Here is a 21833-nt window from a genome sequence, read left to right as displayed (position 1 = left end):
AAATTCCGATTGATTAAATATAAAAGGACTTAGCCGGTTCATATTTCTAAATGGCAGGGAACAACAGATCATCGTGGTAAATATCACCTTCAGGACTGACTTTAAATTGTCATGGTGGTAGCAATAGTTAATTAGAAATCTCCAGCTCCATCGGGGACAATGAGGTGTTATTATCACTTGAAAGATTAGAAAACTCTTATCACCTGGAGTAAGAACAGTCTGTATATTATCTCAACAACAGTTAGAGGCCTGGAGATCATCTCTATCTCCTCCGCATAATGAGGGGGAGAGAGAGGGAGCGGGCGATCTTCCCTGGGCCTCCTATACACGCTGGACCACCAGCGACACGTTCAGATAAGAATTTTGAAATCCCTCAGACACTTACAGTGACAGCTACATGACAACTCTCACTTAATTCCAGGAAAACATAAAGAGTCTCTAAAGAAGATAAGAAACTCAGGTTGTGCCACAGCACATCACCCAGGATAAAGCGTTTAATCAGGAAGCTTGCACAACAGAAAAGTATTTCGATCAGGTTTGGAAGCAGGCAGAGGACATCTCCATATCGCTCAATCTTTAGATGGACGTCCCTGCCTTCTGCCCTCTTGTCAAAGTTGCCAGGTTAGGCTCTGGGTCTCTCTCTCTCTCTCTCTCTTTTTTTTTTTAATCAGGGCTTCCTCAACAGGTCTGCTGAATATATTCCTATATTAGAAAATCTCAGTTAAAATTACCTGCCCGTGCTTCTCTAGGAGAAAACCAAGTTTTATTCATGATAGAAGCCCAGGGTCCATCACACAGCAAGAATTCCATAAATCCCTGTTGTACCCCTGGTGGGGAGGGCGTACATTTCACCTCATCAGCCATCAAATTTCAAGCTCCTCTCAGGCAGAGTCTAAGCCAGAATTTTGCTCCCCTGCCAATCAATGACCACACGTAGAGCAGCTAAGACTCCCAATGCTTCGAAGGGCCATTGTTACGGCTTTAACGCATCCCCAAATCCTTACAGACTGGAGCACAGCATTTTGCACTGGATGAAGGCGCTTTCAATAAGGGCAAATCACTCAGAAGTCCTAGGCAGCATATTGTTTGGATCTATATCTTGATGCTGTTCAAGTGCAATAAGGAATATTTTGAGCTTTAGCTTGATTAGAGCACAAGGACGTCTTTTACATTCCCTTATTTAAGCTCATTAGACTAGTTATTTTAATCCGAGCTCTTAATAAAGGATTTTCTTACGAGAAATTCAGGGAAAATAATACATTTAATATACAAGTTGAACATCAAGGAAACACATACACAAAGACCCATAGACACACACACATGCACATACACACCCTAAACAATCTTCAGAATATGTACTATAATCTTTATCCCCATCAGCTTAAGAAAAATAGCTATTAACATCTTTTATTTGACACAGGGAATTCATAATAAAATGAGTGAAATGGGACAGTTCAAATAGGTCTTCACTTTCATTTATCTCTATTACCAATGCCATTCTTACAATTTCCGGACATTGCACTTTCATTCTAATCTTTTGCTGGCACAGTTTGTATCTGCACTGCTAAGTTCAGCTTCTCAGATTTCATCACTGCATTTTACAAACTACAATTATATAAAGTTTTCCTTTATACAGGCATAAGTGTGAGAAGCAAAAGTGAAAAGTTAGAGAAAATATTCACTTTCTACAAAAAAGCACAATCAATCCGTGTATTCTAGAAGAGATGTTGGAAGTTAAATGTCACAGTAGTGAAAAAGTGCCTGCAGATACAAGAGCAGGATTTAAAATCATTATAATGACGATCACCTCATTTGTTTTCACAGTAATAAACATGTACTTCATTATTTAAAGCAGCAGTATGTGATATAAAACTGTATTAATATAACCCTTTCTGTGCTATAGTAGGTGTATTTTTTCATCTTTACAATTTTTGCTAGATAACAGTATAGTTTTAAACTATATTATTGTTTTAAGCTGTATATGTATATATATTCATAGTTTAAAACAATGCATAATTTTATATATGTAATTTATAGTTTTAAACATTTTATGATATAATAAATTATACATTGTATAATTGTATAATTTATTGTATATAATTGTATAAATGTATAATTTATTATATATAAATAATAATAATTTAAGACCTACAGAGTGTTTGTCATGGTTAATTTCATGTATCCACTTGACTAGGGTAAGGGATGCCCAGACAGGTGGTGATGTATCACGTCTAGGTGTGTCTGTGAGGGTGATTCAAGAAGAGACTAGCTTTTTAATTAGCAGATGCAGACAGGCATCATCCAGTCTGTTGAGGTCCTGAATGGAACAAAAAGGTGAAGAAAGGGCAAATTTGCTCTTCACTTGAGTTGGAACATCTACTTTGTCTTGGGACATAAGCCTTCCTGGTTCTCAGACCTGTGGACTCAGACTGAATTACACCACTGGCTTTCCTCGTTCTCCAGCTTACAGACAGCAAATCACAGGACTTCTCCATCTCTGTAACTGCATGAGCCAATTCCTTAAAATAAATCAGTCTCTCTCATATACACGTGTGTGTGCTATTGGTTCTGCTTCTCAGGAGAACCCTGTTCAGTGGACATTTATTAGAATTTTAGTATTTTTCTTATTGGCTTATATGAGTTTTTAAATATTAGAGGTATAAAATCTTTGCAGTATTTCCCAAAAATCCTTCCAGAAGCACTTGATCTTTCCCTTTCACTGAAGATTTGTTTGAATTTTACTGCAGTGTGCTTACTGTTTTGATATACAGACATTCTTAAATTACATCTTCCATTTTAAAGACTGGGTTGTGTAATCTATGCAGCTGGGGTTCCGAAGATGTCATCACTGAGGTAGTTCTTCCAAATGATTCAGAAAGGTTACCCACCATTCAGTGTCAAATAAGAAAAGTGCCCAATGTTTGAAAGTCAGTATTGCCAAAAAGGGACAGAAAATTGTTCCTACATAATAAAAGGAAATTGTCTTCACAATGAGGCTGATGTCAGCTGGCTTGGCCTAAAATAATACTGATGTGTAGAACATGGTTTGGTATAAAAATGACAGTGACTCCCCCACCCCCGTGCCATCCTGGTGGAGTTTGAGTTGATTTCATTTAGTCCCACAGAGATCTGGTGCAGCTACCTTCCCTTCATTCTGTTAGGTAGTTAGATAAGTGGGGGCACTGGGCAGATAGGTGGAGGAGAGGAGGCAGGGTCTGGAAGATGGTGGTGTGCCCGCCTTCAGCAGAAAGGGGCTTTACTTCCTCTAAAGGAATGCCAGCAAGAAACTGCTCAGAACCCGACAGCCATGACTGTGCAGTAGCCACAAGGTCCTAACCAGACATGACCCAATGCTCATTGCAACATAATTAACACTGCAGTTTAGCCTCCCCACACCGCCATGGGTTTTCCTGTGTGCATCATTGGTAAGGACATGCGCAAAACGGGACAAGCATGACTAAGCACCCCAGGGGCGAGAGCTGTCAATCAATCAAGAGACCACCTTTAAGCGAGGGTATAAGACAGGGGGCCAAAGTACCTGTGCTGCTAACAGCCCTTGGATCAGCTCGCCTCCCGTTCTTGGAGGTGTTCTTTCCCTTTGTGAATAAATCCTTTAAACTCCTAAGCTACACAATGTTCCATCTCCCATCTGAATTCTTATCTTTTGAGTATGACAAGAACTGAGGTCCTTTCCCATCCCATTTTGGGGTAACAATTCTACCAACACCTTATTAGTATTTAGGCCTTTCTACCCCTGGAAAGTCAAAGGTATATCCAGGGCCACTCAAAAAGGTAGGTCGATGGGATGGATAAAATCTTAGGCAAATCAAGCCACATTCCTCCTGGAAAATGTGTGGGCAGCTCACCTCAGCAGAAAGCAGGAGGAAGGCTCCTGGCCCGGATGTGTGGGTCTCCCGCTGGCCCTGGGAAAGGACCCCGGGACTGTACTTCCTCCCGCCCATCCTCCTGTCCCTGCAGTAATGTCCCTCCCTCTTTCCCCAGCCTTTGCCATCCTCATCGGTTCTACAGGGTAAAACTTTAATCTGCACACTAACAAATACTTCAAAATATCATGTCATAATTCAAATTACAACTGTTACCAAAAAACTGGAGAACATGAAACAATGCCTTGGAGGGCATGAAACAGAGACAATGGGAAAGTCTACCCAAAAAGGTTCCCTTCCACTGCAACCACGGTTACATATGGGGTGGGCACCTAGGAAACTGGAATTTCCTCAGGGATTTTTAACTTCTGTAGGTCCTTTTCCTAACTATTTGCTACAGGTCATTTTCCTTTAAATAAATCTGTGTCTGATAATTTTCAGGCATAAACTTTAGTAAGAGGTGTTGGGTAAGTCATGCCTTTTCTGTATTCAAATATTCTCTAGCTTTTTATAGATGAAATAGCATTTGCCCAGAAAGTAATATTCCACGACATTAGCTATCCAGGAGAAGCCTACTCAGACTTGGATGTTTATTTATAAATCTTTTCTCCTATTAAACCTACATCCTGCTGTTTGAAGTCCTCAAACATAGAGACTCTGGAATGTTATAAAATACAATGGATGTTTCATGGACAGAGAGTTTTAAGACTTTCTTGAATTTCCAAACTGGAGTATATCATTTTCCCGCTAAAATACACAGTGGATGAGAAGAAGAGAACAATGAAGCCGCATTAGATTTGGACACTGAGTGACTGACTAGGCTCTCTCACTAGCTTACAGGCTCACTCACTGACACCATTCTCAAGGCACTATTCAAAAAATATAGCTTAGCAAACTGACATCAATGTATACACCCCAAGCATTCCAGGAGACTCGAAACTGTTAATGTTAAGACAATATCATGTATCTAAATGGTGAGTGAGGAGCAAAAATTAACAAATAATGCAAAAGACAGACACCCATCATAAAAGCAGCATTTTAAACATCTGTTGTCAGTATATGTGATTTTGAGGTTTATAATACTTATTTTAAAAGTTAGGGTGCAGAAGCAAATCTATCAATAGGTCAACACATCTATGATCAACCACTGTTGATCAGTTTGGTCAATTTCACAGCATAAACCGGAAAAAAAAAAGGAGCAAAATCACTGAAAAATCAAAAATAATAAAAAATGACGTGTACTTTAAGAAGACACTTCTCCATGGAGAATCTGTCCTGAAATTATATCTTTGCAAAATTGAAAGTAGAAAAGAAAAGAGGAAATTAAAATTTGACTTCTGAAAGTGCAGCACAACTTGCTGAAAATAATTATTCAGTGACAGGAATAAATGCGTCTAAGAGCATGTGAGTATAATTATGTACCACAGGTAGTAAATATCATGTTATGTTTCAATGCTTTTTATGGATATCAAACTCATCTGTATGCTATTTCTAATAGCAATTTTATGACTAAAACTAATAAATACAGGAAACTGTTCTGATTTTTAATAATACATGGTTTCTTATGGTGGCAGTTTATTTTGGCTGATGTAAAATGATAAATCTGAAGGCTAAGGTTAAAGCGGTCCTTGGAAAATAACTTGAAACATCAAATGAATTCCTTGTCCTAGATCTTTCTGAAGTCATTATTGCATTTTTTTGAAAGTATACTTCAGGGGCTTCTTTTCCACTTCAAAGTTAAAGCCATTAAACTTACTGTTCCATGTAATAAATTAATAAACAAGAATAGATTAACCAAATGATATGGAGCATTACATCTTCCAGTTCTTCTCACGTTCATCTAGCCCATTGTTGTTTCTCTCCTGGGAAGCGGTGAGAAGTTCTATTTAAATTTAGATTGAATAAAGTGCTCAGTAAGATATTTCAGACTCCCAGAAGTGTGGTATGTGGTAGAGAGAGGAAATGGACGTTCTTTTTTTCTTCCTGGAGCTTTTAAACATTTTGGCTGGTGAGCAGCTCTGTTGATTTGGCTGCCAGAATAACACTGGCAGCTGTTAAGCTCCCACCAGAGCTGAGAAGGCAACTCAGAAAGGATGTCTCTGAATGCCTACTCTCTCATGGGGCTCGGGGAACGCTAATTTGGCTTTCCTTATGAGCCTTGGTCTTTAGCTTGTAAAAATCCTGCAGCCTTTGCTGCATGCCAAGGCGGGGAAAGACCAACAGCAGCCACCCCCAAACAGGCTTTTTTTTTTGTGGTTGAAACTTCTCCTGGGGGTTCGGCTGTCATTGCGACTTCCACCAAAGGGGCTTTGCCATGACCGGAAGAGCTACCCGCACGTCCTGTCACTCAGAGAGGGGTAAGACGGAACGTACTAAACAGGACACTTTTGAGAATGAAAGAGGGTCTGATTCACAATTACATCAGAACAGTGGATGTGAGTTAGGAGTGGCCCAGGCTCACCAGGACAGAACCACAGGGCTTTAACTTATCAGCACGACACTTCCATCAATTTGAAAAAATTCAGTCATGCCACTTCTGTCGGTGTTAGCAACTGTGGTCCATGAGCCAGTGAAATTTGGACAACCTGTTAAGGTTGGGAGTCTCTGGTTTATGTTAATACATGTTAAGTTATTTAATTTAAAATAAAATTTCCACAACACCCTTTAACTGATTTGTAATGATCTTTCTATACAACTCAAGCTGCACCTCCATCCTATGTATCCTCAATTAGATTCTTCTTGTCCACCTCCAAATTCACTTCCATGAACACTCCAACTCCCCTAGAACCATGTTTTCCATCCTTTTTGAGAATCTCTGAGTTATGCCCTGTGTAAGGAGCAAATTTATACTAAGGTGTGGATAGGAACAGAGTTTAATGATGGATTAAACCCTGATGATGGTGTGGTCATGAAACAGGTGCATTCTTTTCAGCAAATGAAAATGTTAAATCTTGAATTTTATAAATCCATTCTGGCAAAAATCATTGACTCAGAAGGTCTCACGTGAGCCATCAGGTGTGCAGGCAAGATCCTGACTTATTTTTTATTTTTATTTGTCTTCCTGTGCCAACATCTTGTTTTTAAAACACAACCCTGGACTGGTTGATTTCAATTATTTGATTTTGCTAATTATTACAAAACTGCTCTTTGATGATCTCAGGCCCACTCAAACCACAAATATTTATTGAGCACTTACAACAGGGGAGGTATCTTTTTAAGCACTGGGGGAAATGTATTGACGTTCTATAGGGTTCTGCTCTCAGGGGATTTATGTTCTAGAGGAGAGAGACAGATTAATACATCAACAAGAAAAACACTAAGACACATCATAATCAAATAATTAGGGTGATAAGACAACAAGTGACTGAATCAGGGACAACCTTTCTGAAGAGGCATCACTGATAAAAAGTAGAGCTCAACTTGGCTAGGAAAATCAACTGAAAGGTCTTTATCATTTTCTCGTCTATCATTCTTAATATCTCTGTGGCACCTAGGTTTTACCTGTTGATTAAGAATACAAACAAAACTTTCACGTTCTTTGAATTGGTCACAATCCACAAATATCCTCTCCTGTATACCAGTACTTTTATACAATGCCAGGATTTTATTAACCGTCTACCTTAAAGCTGCACAAGATAAACTTGGAAGTTCTTTTTTTCTTCAATAGGTTCTGAACTTTTTTAGAAGATCTTTAAAATTATCACAGACAAAGAGACCAATGAAAGAGAGAATCTAGCAAGTGACCTAGATCTATGTGGTTAAGTGAATTACAGCCAACGTGATACTGAAGTACAGTGGGGAAGAAGACGGTCTTTTGACTAAACAGTGCTGGGTCAACAGGCCATCCATATAAGAAGAAAAGGTATCCTGATTCCTGTGTTTTGCAGCATATACAAAAAACAATTCCAAATGTATCATAGGTAAATGTAAATGGTAAAACAACAAAGCTTTTTGTTGGTGGGGGGTGCACAAAAAGGCAAAGATTTCTTAAGTGAGATATAAAAAGTGCTAAATGCAAACAAAATTCTTGACTAAAAGACTGCATTAGAATTGTAAAAATTCTGTCCATCCAAAGACACCATTAAGAGAAAAGACAAGCCACAGAACAGGGAAAATAGTTATAATGTATGTATCCAATAAACCTATGACATGTAAATAACATCTACAAATTAAGAATAAAATGATACAGAAGCCAAAATACAATTGTCAAAAGTCTTGTACAGGACTTTCATAATAAAAGAAATCAAAATAGACCATTTATGTAAGAAAAGGCGCTCAACTTCACAAATCATTATGAAATAAATAATAAAACCACATGTCACACCACTGCACACATATTAGATCGGTTAAAATTCAGGAAGAAAATCACACACAACCTCAGTGTTCACAAGAATGTGGAATGAAAGCAATTATCAAGCATGGCATATAAAAGCATGACGTGACATCATCACTTTAGAAAACATTTGGCAGGATCTACTGAGTAGGACACACACATGCACCTTGTGACTAGAAATTCTACTCTCATGTGTCTTCCCCACAGGTGTGAATATGCTGATCCAAGACGTGGATAAGAATGTTCACATTTATACTATTCTTAAAAAGCAAAACGCCAGAAGCAAATATCCGTCTAGAGTAGAACGGATAAAGTGTGATAGATTCCTATCATTGAATACCAGCCAGCAGGGACTGGCCAGCTCCGGCCTGTGAAACAATTGTGGTGTGAGGTCTGACTTTGTGTGGCTTGAAAAATTGAAGATAGTTTCTATATTTCTAAAGGATTGGTAAAACAGATACACACACACACACATACACACACACACACACACACACACACAGACACACACAGAGGAACACGCCACAGTTCTGCATGCGTCCTGCGAAGCCTAACGCATTTTCTATCTGTTCCTTTAGAGAAGGTATCCGTTGGCTCCTGCTGCACAAGAGTGAGGATAAACAGCAATAAAAACACACAACAGCACAAACAACGTCAGATGTGTCATTGAGAGGATGGTCCCAGACATAAGAGAGAATATACAGCATGAATCCTTTTAAAAAGTCCAAAAGTGCAAAACTCAATGATGATGTCAGAAGTTAGGCTCGTATCTCCCTTGGAGGGGAAGGAGCCACTGGAAAAGGGCACAGAGAGCTCCTGGGTCAGGCTAGCTCCGTTTTTCTCACTGTGCGCTGCTTACAAAGCTGAGTTCACTTGGTGGAACTCTCTGGAGCTGGACACTTACCAGCAATGTACACCCTTCTGTGTTTAAGTTATATTTCTACTTTAATAAAATTGAGGGGGAAAAAAATCAATAAATCTTCATAATAATTAACATATATCTGCATATATGCAAGGATATTCACTCTCACGTTATTTAAAGTAGATAAAAAGTAGAATAAATCTATCTGTCCAACAACAGACTCGGTTAAATTAATTATAAATTACCCATACAGTGGACTCCTATTGCTTACAAAGCAATAAGCTTGTAAAAGAATATTTCTTTACATGGAAAGACACAAACAATATAATCTTAAATGAAAGAGATTAAAAAGAGTTTATGGCAAATGAGCATGTTGTAAAGGCACAGACACATACCAGGACCTCAGCCTACAGGAATGTTCGCAAATAATGGATCGTACTTTCTTCTGAGTGTGGCATTCGAGGTGCTTTCACTTTATTACTGTTTTTTGTTTGTTTATTGGTATTTCCTGCTTACTTTCAAAGAAACTAGTTTTGCAGGAAAACACTTATTTTAAAATGTGTGCATCTTAAGTACTTCTGGGAAAGTCTGAAATGGGCACTATGATTTGAAAGTCAGAGGGTGGCCCTGGCCGATGTCAGTCTGGAAGATGGTTTGAGGACACGTAGAAAGCTCTATGGTCTGCTGCAGGAGCGACAGGAACGCTCTGTAAATACGCTGCTGCTGGTCAGGTCTCTCCGCATCACAGCCCAACCTCAAAGAGATCTAAGGCTTTACAGTATCGGAAGTGTCACACTGACATTGCCACCACTCTGCATTTATAAGCAGCGTAAGCCCCCGGGGGTGATAGATGACTTCCCCCTCATGCTGATAAATAGAGGCTGACATTGCTTCATTATCTCCTCAAGGTTAAAAATCAATGGTTTACCTGTGAAAACATCTGTTTGTAAGCTTGTCTTTGCTTCTCTCAGGGGCCACGTTTGCATGCTGGGTTTTCGGCGCGCCAGAAATGAGAAGCTTAAGTTTCATTTGGCCCATTTTCTTCTTAAACATGCCAGGACAGCTCTCTATGAGAGAAAGAGGGAGGGAAAAAAAAAAAAGAAAGAAAAAAAAGGAACAGTGGTGTAAGCCCACACTCATCCATTTATAATGAGGACAAGTTAGATTTCACTCGTTAAAAATTAATGACTAGCATCTCTGAGCAGGTGACTAGAGACATGAGCATTGATTTTAGAGCAAGTGATGAATGCAGAATAAATGCCAGCCAAGGGGATTCAAATAAGTGTAAGTTTGTCATCACGACTGCTGGTGTCGGAGACGCCTATGGAAAATGGATTAGATTAACTCATAAAGGGACCAGAGAGATTTTCATATTTAATTTGACTCATTTTCACCACCAACCAAAAACACCATGAAAAACAACTCAGAAAATTGTCCATGGGACAATTTAGGACTTTTCATTCAAAAATCTCTAACACAAAGTAAGAGAAAAGTGGTTTAGGTTAAAAAAACAAGCAAGCAAGCAAGCAAGCAAACAAAAAACTGTCCTCAGGGTCATGCAGTCTGGTCATGGGTGTTTTTGAGAACAACTTGGTAAAATTTCTCAATACGCTGAAAAAAGTATCTCAAATTCAACCTAGCCAAAACCCGAGTTTTTCTCTCTCTCGCTGCCCCTGAAGTAATGCTTTCTTGGAGCCTTTATCTCTGTTCATGGCAGTCCTACCCTCCCACTTTGCTCAGGCTCCAAACCTTGTGTCATCCTTGACGTCTCTTCCTCCCACACCCTATGTCCCCTCTGTCAGCACGCCCTGTTAGATCTAAGTACAAAATGTGCCCAGAAATCAACTTCCTCCCATCACCCCTACTGCTGCCCCCCAACCCCAGTCCCAGCCACCTTATATTTCATGTGGTAATCCCACGTATGAGCTCCCAGATGATCGTCTGACTCTGTCTTGCCCTCTGTGGCCTGCTCTCCAACCTAGCGCCCAGAGTCATTCTCTTAAAAAACAAGTGAAGTCACATCATGCTGTAACTCATATTCCTTCAGCGGACCCCACCTCACTGAAAGAAAATGCTAAGTTCTTACTATGACCCTCAAGATCCTATAAACTATAACCTTTTATTCCTTCGCAATTCTTTTCCCAAGCAAAATCTCATGTTTTCTAACTCTCACTAGAAGTTTATTTTTTTTTTCAATTCTAACCAAGCAAAAACTCATGGGTTCTAACTTCCGTTTTAACGTTGTTTTCTGTTCTTTGTCATTTCATACATTATTTAAAGTAGTAGTTCGATTCTGTTTTGTCAGATCTTCTCTTAATTGTAGGGCTTACATGTGGAACAGCTAGCGGACTGTATTTAATGAATCGGTCATGTTTATATGATGCGTTTCTCATACATGATAATGTACCACCTAGAAGAATCACGTATCTATAAAAATTTGAATACACAAAGTTGAAGGGAATGCACGTTTGCTTTTAAAATCTGTGACCTTGAAGTTACAATGTCATTGCTCAAAAGGCCTGCAACATCCACCAGCCCCAGATGATGAGCACACAAAGCTATGTTATTGATGCTCCTGAACTGGAGGCAACTCGAGTGCCTGAGGGTCGATTCCATCTTGGAGAAGAAACAGCGCAAAACCTGCATATGCCGTGTTGGATGATTAATAACCCTGGATGCACGGATTCATCAAATCAAATCAAAGGCTTGGAGGGACTGTTATTTCCAAGGCAAGACCTTAGTCTCAAGAAAGAGACTAGTGGAGCCAGAGCCTGAGAATTCTAAAATCAACTTCAGTTTCCCGGAACTTAGTCCTTTGTAAACAGACAACAGAAGGGTCTGGGTCACCGTTAGTATGACTGACTTCTCATCCACATTGCCTGTGAAAACAGCGGTGCGTTCTCAGATTCACCTGTATTTGACCACAGATTTAAAGACTATTTATAGAAACTTCCAAGGCATGTACAGTTTACCCTCAGACCCTGCCTGGAAATAAAACGGTGTTTTAAACATCCAGAGCATGGTGTTCAGGGCTGCAGCCTCTGGGGTGGGTCTGCTAGGGACCCATTTCTAACAGGGACAGACCCCAACCTCAGACAAGTTATTTAACCATCGGTTTCCTCCGTTTCTTCATTGAAAATGCATATGGGGGGAAGGGTATAGTTCAGCGGTAGAAGGCATGCTTAGCATGCATGAGGTCCTGGGTTTGATCCCCAGTATCTCCGTTAATAAATAAATAAAAATAAATAAACCTAATTACCTTCCCCCCCCCTCGAAAAAAGAAGATGCATACAATAATAGTTCCAATTAAATAGGGATATTTTGAGGTATTAATACCCGTGGAATACACATTTGGTTAAAGTTCCACAGCATTATATGTTATCTTTTTACTAACAGCTGCTACTCTCAGTCTAATCTATACATTTAAAGAAGTTAGACATTTAGCAAACTTATTTTCCATTATGATTTCTTATAACAAATATGTGAATCTGAATGTTTGTGAACTCGCTAATGATTCAGGAAAGATAAATTCAGCATTACATTGTGATTTTTTTTTTAGTTAATCGGTGCCTTTTCCATAGTAATGTGGTTTGACAGAGGGGCAAAGGGCAGGTCTTGCCTTGGACTCCCCCAGAACTGGGCCCTATTCCAAGGGATTTAGGTACAGATAGTTTCTTTGGAAGTGATCCCAGAAACTTCAGGAGGGGAGGAGGGGAGACAAGAAAGCTGAAAATAAATCCATTCATCAAACAAGTTACCGCCATGAACAAGTGCAGCTTAATCCCACCGGTGAAGCGTGGGAGCTGATGCAGAGCACACCCCAGTCGCCCTGTCTAAGGAGGAGAGAGCAGGAGCAATTATCCACCAGTATCCAATCATCTTCGTCTCAGTGCTGCTTCTGGGTGGTAGAAACCCCTCGGCATTGCCAGCCTGGATCAGGAAAGAGCAGGCTCACTGGGCCAGAGGGTATCCCCAGAGCCCCAGATTCTAGCAGCTGGAAACAGACCAGTGTGCCTGAAAATGGTACCTCCAAGGGGCTGTGGGCAGGGCACTGGCAGCATCCCCTACAGAGTACACAGAGGAAAGATCAGAACCAGAAAAGCATTTGTGAATTCCTGTGCAAAGTAAAATCTACGTACAACGTGTAGGTGTCCTATTGTGAAAAAGGAAAATAATCTTAAAATTTAATCCTGGAGTCATTTTAGAGAAAAGGGGATTTGAGGGTAGTTTAGATTTTAAAATCCCCCTAAGAAATATCTAAAGAATTCATTACAGTGGTAGCAGGGAATAGAAACAGGAAGAGCAAAAGAATAATATGAGTTTCCAAAGACATTTAGTGCTATTCCAATTCCTCACATAATGACGAATTTTATTGTGCCATAATTCTTATTTATTAAAATTTTTTGTGTTTCAATAGCTCCAATGAGATGCAACTTTTTGTTTTTATGTTGGTCCAGGGAGCAGAAGAGGACACCACACTCATATAACATATTAAGCACGCCATCACTTGTACATCAAACTCTAATAAATTCCTGCGTCTTGTGATTTAAAAGGAACGCAAGGCCCTGAAAGGTTACAACACATTACAGTCTTAAATTTTCAAGTGGGAAACCTTGTTTCTGTACAACTTGTGAAGAGTTTGAACATTAAGTTTTAACTAGGTGTGCTTAAGGAAATAGTATTCATGCTACCTTCTTATAGATTTTTGTTCTGAATTGACCCTTACACAAAGGACATGTGGATTTATCAGTAAAAAAATGTTGCACAATTATGGTGGTGGGAACGCAGCATTGACGGAAAATAACTGAATATTCACTGTAACCTAGAGGCAGGTCAGTTAGGAGTCCCAGCTTTGAGTAGGATGGTTTCTTTTCTGGACTGAAGAACCAGCTTAGGTAAGAGCACTACATATGTAGTAGTATCTGCTAGTCTCAGACTACTACTGGTAGAAGTATTATCTAGTATGAAATGTGCTAGATAAATACATATTTTTTTATGACCATTAAAGCACACGTGAGCAGGAAAGACAGTGGAATGCTGCCTGGCCAAATGTGGAGGAATAAAACCTAAATCCAGAGCAGGAAGGAAGTGATGCATCAGAGTGAAAAAACTGCTTTCATCTTGAGGTTATCAATCTGGCAAACTTGGGTTTTGGTCTGCAGCCTCATTGGGCTGCTCCAGGTGAGAAGTCACAGAGAGGACACTGCCTCAGGGTAGGTGGGAATTCCTCCAAACCTACACCATCAGAAGAAAGGGACCAGACCACTATCTCCCAACACTCCCACAATTCCAGCGGGGGCGGGGGGCAGGCAGAGATACTTGACTGGCTCTGAAAACAGCGTGGAAAACCAAAGGAAATGAAATAAAACTTTCCTTGATAAACTGTGACAGCAGTGTCCAGCGGAAGACTACGCAGCTGAGATTCACCAGGCTGAGGGAGCCAGGGAAACACGAGCCCGCGACTTGCCTTAAGGGGATTTCTGTCTTGCAGCGCCCCCTGGTGCTTTGAAGAATCCCCACAAACATTTTCCCCAAGGCAAACATCCGCACATTAAAGGTGACCATGCACTACTGGAGGCCCTATGAGGAGGAATAAATACAAAAATACATCTTAGAAACAGACTCATGCACGCCTCAGTTACTAGAATTATCAAAAGTTATAAAACAATCATGCAATTCTCCTCAACTAAATGCCACGATTGGAATTATCAATAGGTGTCAGGACACTCGAAATGATAGCTGATCTGGAAAAGAAACAAAAATGATTTCTAGAAATAAAGTGTACAACAACCAATATTAAACATAGGGATATAGATGGCAGCAAATGGAAAAAATAGAGAGGAAGTGAACTAGAAACTAGTGTAGTAGAAAGGAACCAGGATATATTAGAAGGAAACAGAAAAGGTGGAACTATGCAACAGAGGGTAGGAGACATGGAATACAATGAAGCCCTAACATATGTTTAAACTGGAACTCAGAAAGAAATAAAGGAGCAAATTAAACTGAAGCAATATTTCAAGAGATAATGGGTAAGAATTCTAGAAATTATGAAATACACCAACTCACAAATTCAAAGAAGGAGGCAGAATAGCCACGCCCACTGAGCAGTTTTGTGATTTTATGCAAGTTACTCACACTTTTGGACTCTTGGTTTCCCCACTTATAAAAAGATAAATCCCTAACAGATTAGGTCTCCAGAGCTTGAATGAGAAAATGCACAAAGACACCTTTTAATAACTGTCACATGTTAAGGATTCAAAAAGAAGTAGATATTATAATTGCTCATATTTACACAATCACCCAATCTTTCTTCATGATGGAACAAACAGTAAGGATAGATAGCAATTTCATGCCCACAAACTACCAACTGCCCTACACAGGAATAGTTGATAAAGCTCTAAAAACTGACATACTGACAGAGGAATTCTAGGAACCATCAGTTATGCCAAGTGCTGGCCACTAACATGCTGAAGACTTAATCTCCTTTGATATGAAGAGTCTGTAACTAAGCAGAATGATCTGATCAGTTCAAAACATTCCTAAGAAAATAGTTATCTAAGAAGCTAAGCCCTATAAAAACAGAGGACAAAAAGGTAAGGATGGAGAGGAAGTAATTCCAAACTGAGGTCATCACAAGAGACATTAGTCAATAAAAGTCATTATGTAAGAGTAGCTGAAGGACCACCAATGGTACTAGACATGACAAAATGTTAGAAAATGGTGGACAATTACACTATTTTGTGACATTCAAGAGTCAGCTTGTGTGTCTATAAAGCAAATGTTAAATATACTTAGTTTCCTTATAACCTACCCTCTCAGGTTGAAACTGCTTACTTATTCGTCTGTCTCCTAGCCATGTCTATAGTCTCCCTTAGGACAAGGACTTGGCCTTAGAGCCTGGCACATATTAAATTCCACCCTCCCCCAAAAAAGTGAGGACCAATTATATTAAATAATTAGTGATTAAAAGAGGCATTGATGTGAAAAACATTTACATACCATGTTAATTGAAAAGGCAATATTGTATAAAAGCAAAATTGCACATAAGAGCGATTACAAAGAAAAATACCATATGAGATCGCTCATATGTGGAATCTAAAAAACAAAAACAAAAACAAAAACAAACAAACAAACAAAAACAAAGCATAAATACAGGACAGAAATAGACTCATGGACAGAGAATACAGACTTGTGGTTACCAGGGGGGTAGAGGGTGGGAAGGGATAGACTGGAATTTCAAAATTGTAGAATAGATAAACAAGATTACACTGTATAGCACAGGGAAATATACACAAAATGTTATGATAAATCACAGAGAAAAAAATGTGACAATGAGTGTGTATATGTCCATGAATGACTGAAAAATTGTGCTGAACACTGGAATTTGACACAACATTGTAAAATGATTATAAATCAATAAAAAATGTTAAAAAAATAATATTTTTAAAGAAAAATAGGAGAAAATATACCAAAACGTTACAATCGCTATCAATGACTATAATTATAGACTGAAACTGGAATTTTTTCCATTTTTTTAAACTCTTCTCTAATTTTAAAGCGCTCTGAAAAGAATACGCATTACTTCTGTATTAGAAAAATACGAAAGTGTAGATAGAATCTCATCAACACAATTTCTAATACATAATACAACCTCTAATAACATCTCATCCTAAGCCCAGCGTCAGCTTTGACACTGACACATTCTTACATCTCATTCTCCCGTCAAATCACATCAGTACATATTAGCTAAACACTAGTTCAGACAAGAGCAAGATGGGATTCCTTTCTTCACAGAACTTTGTAAGGGCAAAAACTCCTATAACTTCTGTCTTCTGTGGTGCCTGCCACAGTATCAGGCAATAAAACGTACATACAATAAATACTGATGGCTTACTCGATCGGAGACTTAAAGTAAACTTAACATATGGGTGTGGAGAGATTTAAAAACACAGCATTTCTCCAGAGAGGGGAGTGTATTTTCAAAGACCGAGAAATAAAGATAAGCACAGAACATGTAAAATCTAATGAGTATTAAAGACAATACTGGAGGCTGAAGAAACATTATTTTTCTAAATATTCTTTGTAGACAGCACCCATTTATCTTATGACTCTCCAGTGGGAGGGAGGGGACAACCTTCAAAACTTTATTTTTCAAGGCTTTTTAAAGTGTCCCCTGGATTAGTTACCCAGTAAGAAGACAAAGAATTAGGAGCAACTGTGCTCTTAATAATAAGCTTAATGATTTTCCTTTATTAGGCGCTATTTTTAGAAGTAGAACATTATACCCTGTTTTTGACACTTAATACAAGTATGTTTCTCAGACTCTGACTATATAGGTGGCATCAAGTTCTGACTGTAATCTAACATTTATATAAAGATCTTTTTTTGACTTAAAGTGTTCTGTGTAATTATGCCACCCACACAAGGATGAACAGAAATGCCCTTGGATACAAATGGCGGTTATTTATAAAAAGAAGGAAACAAAAGAGTCCAAAAACACTCTCAGATTTACGAAACCTGTTTTTGCAACTTGATTTTCCTCCTCAAATTGCCGTGTTTGCGCCTTTCAGACAAGTTATTTTTAGACTTCTTTTGAGATCAACTAGGCATCTTAATATGTAAAGTTTACTTAGAAAAAATCCCACAATTAACTAGTTCAAACCCCCTAGTGAGGTAATTAAAGTTATCTTCATCATCAACTGTGTTTGATGTGTAACTAGTCACCTTCCTGTGTCACTGATAACTCTCAGAGACAAACTGTGCAATAAATGTTTAAGTCATCCCTTGGACAAAGGGGGTAGGGCAATAAAGGTTTGTCATTTCTTATGACAGAAACCAGAACAAGCATGTATTCTACATAAATCTTTAAATACTTGGTACATAAATGCCATTAAATTCCTTGAGCCCGTTTTACAAAGTTTCTTTAACAAAATTTGAATTTTGCATTTGTTAATGATTTTTGGCATTTCCGCTGACTTTGTTTCCATGAGGTGTGAATTCTGTCTTGAGATTTAGTCCATTCAGTTCTGGACGTACGTTCTTAATCATTAGGGTAGGAATATAATTTATAATAATGGTAAGAACTATTTTACGATAGTGATGTCCGAGCTGTATTTTAGAAGCAGGTAGGTAAAAGCAGAAGGGGCTCTTCATTACATATCCTGTTCCAATGTTTCAATTTTAGGCAGTTAAGTTTTAAATTTTCTTCCTTAGTACATTTCTTAGTGTTTTCTGAGAAAGTCTTTTACTATATAACGTTAAAGAAAATATGAATGCGTACAGTTTAGCGCATTATAGTTACAAAGTAATTTCAGGTACTTTAGCACACGATTCACAAAACAACCTGTGAATTTGATACAGCAGGTATTAACATTACTGTTTTTTCTTTTTTAACAGATGAGACTCAGATAGTTTAAGCAACTTCCCTGGGGTCTCACAACCAGGGTAACAGTGGAGTTACCCTGAACATGGGCGTACTGAGGGCAATAACCACAACTCTGTCTGCTTCTGCATCCCCGTGCCTCCCAAGGTGCTTGCACGCAGCAGGTGCTCAATACCAGACCTACAGGCGCAACTTACATTTCCTGTAAGTTAGAGGACGTCTTTGTGATGCACCTTAGGAAATACCCAAAGGCCTGTGTGAACAAATCTCTCTCACAGGCCTGTTACTGAGGCCCGAAAAAGTGCTATGAAAATACCTTTAAGGAAGTAATCCTCCTAAAGCTGAAAGACTTCTTGGAGTGATTTATGTAACCAATGACGTCCTACGTGACTTCTTACAAGTGTGACTTAGTATGGGTGTATGCAGAGCTTGTTTCTTAAACGTTTATACTGGATACCGAAACTTCACTGGAACATTTATGTATGGCCAAGAGTAAGGGAAACTGGACTTAAAGAAGAATGTGGGAACCCTAACCTCTTCTGATGCTGGTCAGAGAGCAGCAATGAAACTGAAGAAGAGCCTGCGTCAGTGACCAGGAAACAGGATGCGGGGAAGGGCTTCCAACAAGTGGACATCAAGCATCAGTAAACGGACCAGAGGAACAATCTCAGCCCAAGAACACATGAACAACCATTAGGGCAGGATTTCCCTGGCTGGTGTGGGGGTGCAACTGGCTGGTACTTTCAGATCTTAATTAACCATAAAACAGTATAATTCTGATCATAAACATGCCTGTGCAAAACCAATCCTTTGCAAGAATGACAACATGCCCCCCAATTACCCAGGACTCTCAGGAGCTCTAACCATCTAACTGGGTAGGAGCGCAACCCAAGTCACCTGCAGGGTAAGTATGGGGCATGGAAGTGGAGGGCAAAGGACGGCAGATACCCTAGATACAAATATAAATGCAAAAGACTGTAAGGGTCTCAAGGCCAGGGACATATCTTCACCTCAGTTTCAACTCCAGCAGCTAGAATAATGCCAGGCATGTAGTTTGTACACAAACACATAATTTTGTTGTTGAGTCTTTTCACAGATCTCATGCAAAACCGTAGCCAGACAAAAGCAGTTCAGGGGTGGCAATGAAACGCAAGCCAGTTGGGATGAGGCACTGAGCGACTGCCATTAAGAGAAAATTCTGTGAAGATAGGAAAGGAACATGAAGAAAAACCCCTGTCCCTCGCTCCCCTTTGCCAGTAGTCAGACCCGCTTATGCGCACATTTATGAACTAAAATAAGTTGCAGGTGGTGACAACCATGAACAAGAAGAAACAGTGATCTCAAGTAGGATGGGCAATGTAAGATTCAAGGAGATGGGCAATATAAAAATCTGACTTCAGGTAAAATCTTAAGTGCTAAGATAAAAGTTTCAAGTATTGTATTTGGGATTTGGATCCGTATTCAGCTACATTAAAATATGTTTTTAAAAATATAAATGATAAGAATCATTATGAAATACATAAGGAGTATAAACATACTGTCTTTTAGGAAGGTGAATGAAATAGTAAGAAATAATTAGGAAAAAGTCGTAGAAGATATGGTACCTATAAGTACTCAGGAAAGCAGAGAAAAATCTATTTGAAGGAAGAAATTTAAGTTAAAATCTATATCTTCACTTTATTTTGTATTACCTTTCATTTTTCCAAAAAAAAAAAAAAACTATCACTGGACACTAGGTATCCATAGTTAACTTTAATAGATGTTAACATTTTGCCATATCTGTTTCAGAACTTTTTTCCAATAAAGAAAGTTGCTGAATGTCTTTCTCATGTAAGTTTTATACTTTATCTACATAATTATATAATGTCAGCAGTCTTGGGGAAAATGTAATTCCTTTAGGTTAAACGTAGGATAAACCAACAATGTTAATTCAAAGTTTTAAAGGATGCTATGAAAGAAAAAAAATGCATATATATCATAAAGTACTTCTCACTGAGCAGGGATTTTCTTCTTGGATTTTTGTGGCTCTGAGAGCAATGAGAATCTTTCAAAATGTTTCCTTGAAGCCCAGAACTTAACCTTCAAATAAAGATGCTTCAATCATACAACTGATCATACTCTGAATAGTACTGAAAGACTATTAAAGAGGAATTCTGATATTTTTAGCAAAATGGTGTATATTATTAAAATAATGTTTTAAGTCATTAAACTCAACAGAACAACCCGCACAGTTATCTACCTCCAAAAAAAAAAAAATCCTTAACAGGATTACAAAAAGTCCCTGATGTCTTTTGAAGATTCCTTTATGACTGAGATAATAAGAAGTCATTAGTCTTGCATCAAGGTTGAAAGGTAGACACACATAAGAGTGAACTCTGACTAAAAGCCAACTCCCAGGTGAAACATTAAATATGACAAGAATGTTAACAGCCAATAAAAAAAAAAGATCTTGTCATGCCTCAGTTCAATAAAATGTTTATGACACAGTAATTGGATCTGCTCAAATACTGCAAGAAAAGAAATATAGTTATGGTTTCAAGTGGACATTGACATTGAATCCTCCTTATCAAAAACTGAAAAGGAAATTCGCAACGAATGTCAAACAAACTAAACTATTTCATTATATTAATATAGCAATTAATCTTGCACAAGAAACTTCCCTATGGTAGTTACACAAAATTAAGAGCAATTCTGTGCCAAAGCAGAGGATTTTCTCGTACTTCCTGGGGTGGATGAGCCTCTTGAAACTGATCATTGCTTTCAAAACAAACGACCTAATGAAAAGTGACCCTAATAAAAGCTTATGGTTTTCTTACTGATCCTGACAATAAAATGTGATCATTCTGAACACTGCTTCTAATATATTTCACTCTGTTTCTTTTGTTTGGAATTTTATTTATTTTTTTGGTATAATTGATGGATAGGAAGAAGGCTTGCATCTTAATTCAAACAATTCAGACCCCAATAGCATTGCAGTCCCTCTACTCGTTTCTTAACCTTGTCCATGTCACTGTTAACTCTGATGGACCTCAGTTTCCTAATATTTATACAGTACAAGCTTACCTTATAACCTAATAAGAACACTTTTCCGTACCATCAGTTTATGATTCCATATTCTGCATTGGCACTGTAAAATTTCCCAGTATGGGATTCCAAGTTCTGTATTTCCAAAGATAACTTCTTTAGTCTGCCTCTTGCCTAAACCAAAAAAATATCTGCTAAGACTTTTTTTTAACCAAGAGAAATGGAGAATTAACAATTACCTACATAAGTCAAAGACTCCTAAATACAAACATGTTACCTTTTTCTGAATTCATAAGGTAATTTACAACCTCCTTTTACTTATTTTAAGCTCTGACTCTCATTAGCATA

At 38.5% G+C, this 21833-nt stretch overlaps 1 long non-coding RNA gene across 1 annotated transcript in view; it reads right to left on the bottom strand.

The window, feature by feature from the left end:
• LOC140688774 (uncharacterized) overlaps positions 1-21833 on the bottom strand; it is a 457687-nt gene that overhangs the window by 170977 nt on the left and 264877 nt on the right. The window contains exon 2 of the long non-coding RNA XR_012063587.1: positions 10008-10146. This is a non-coding gene — a long non-coding RNA (uncharacterized lncRNA). The remainder of the gene's footprint in view (positions 1-10007; positions 10147-21833) is intronic.

The sequence above is a fragment of the Vicugna pacos genome, chromosome 23 (genome assembly GCF_048564905.1).
Source record: "Vicugna pacos chromosome 23, VicPac4, whole genome shotgun sequence".
Classification (NCBI taxonomy): domain Eukaryota; kingdom Metazoa; phylum Chordata; class Mammalia; order Artiodactyla; family Camelidae; genus Vicugna; species Vicugna pacos.
The sequence above is the reverse complement of the archived record's forward strand: the minus strand, read 5'-3'. Positions and strand labels throughout refer to the sequence as shown.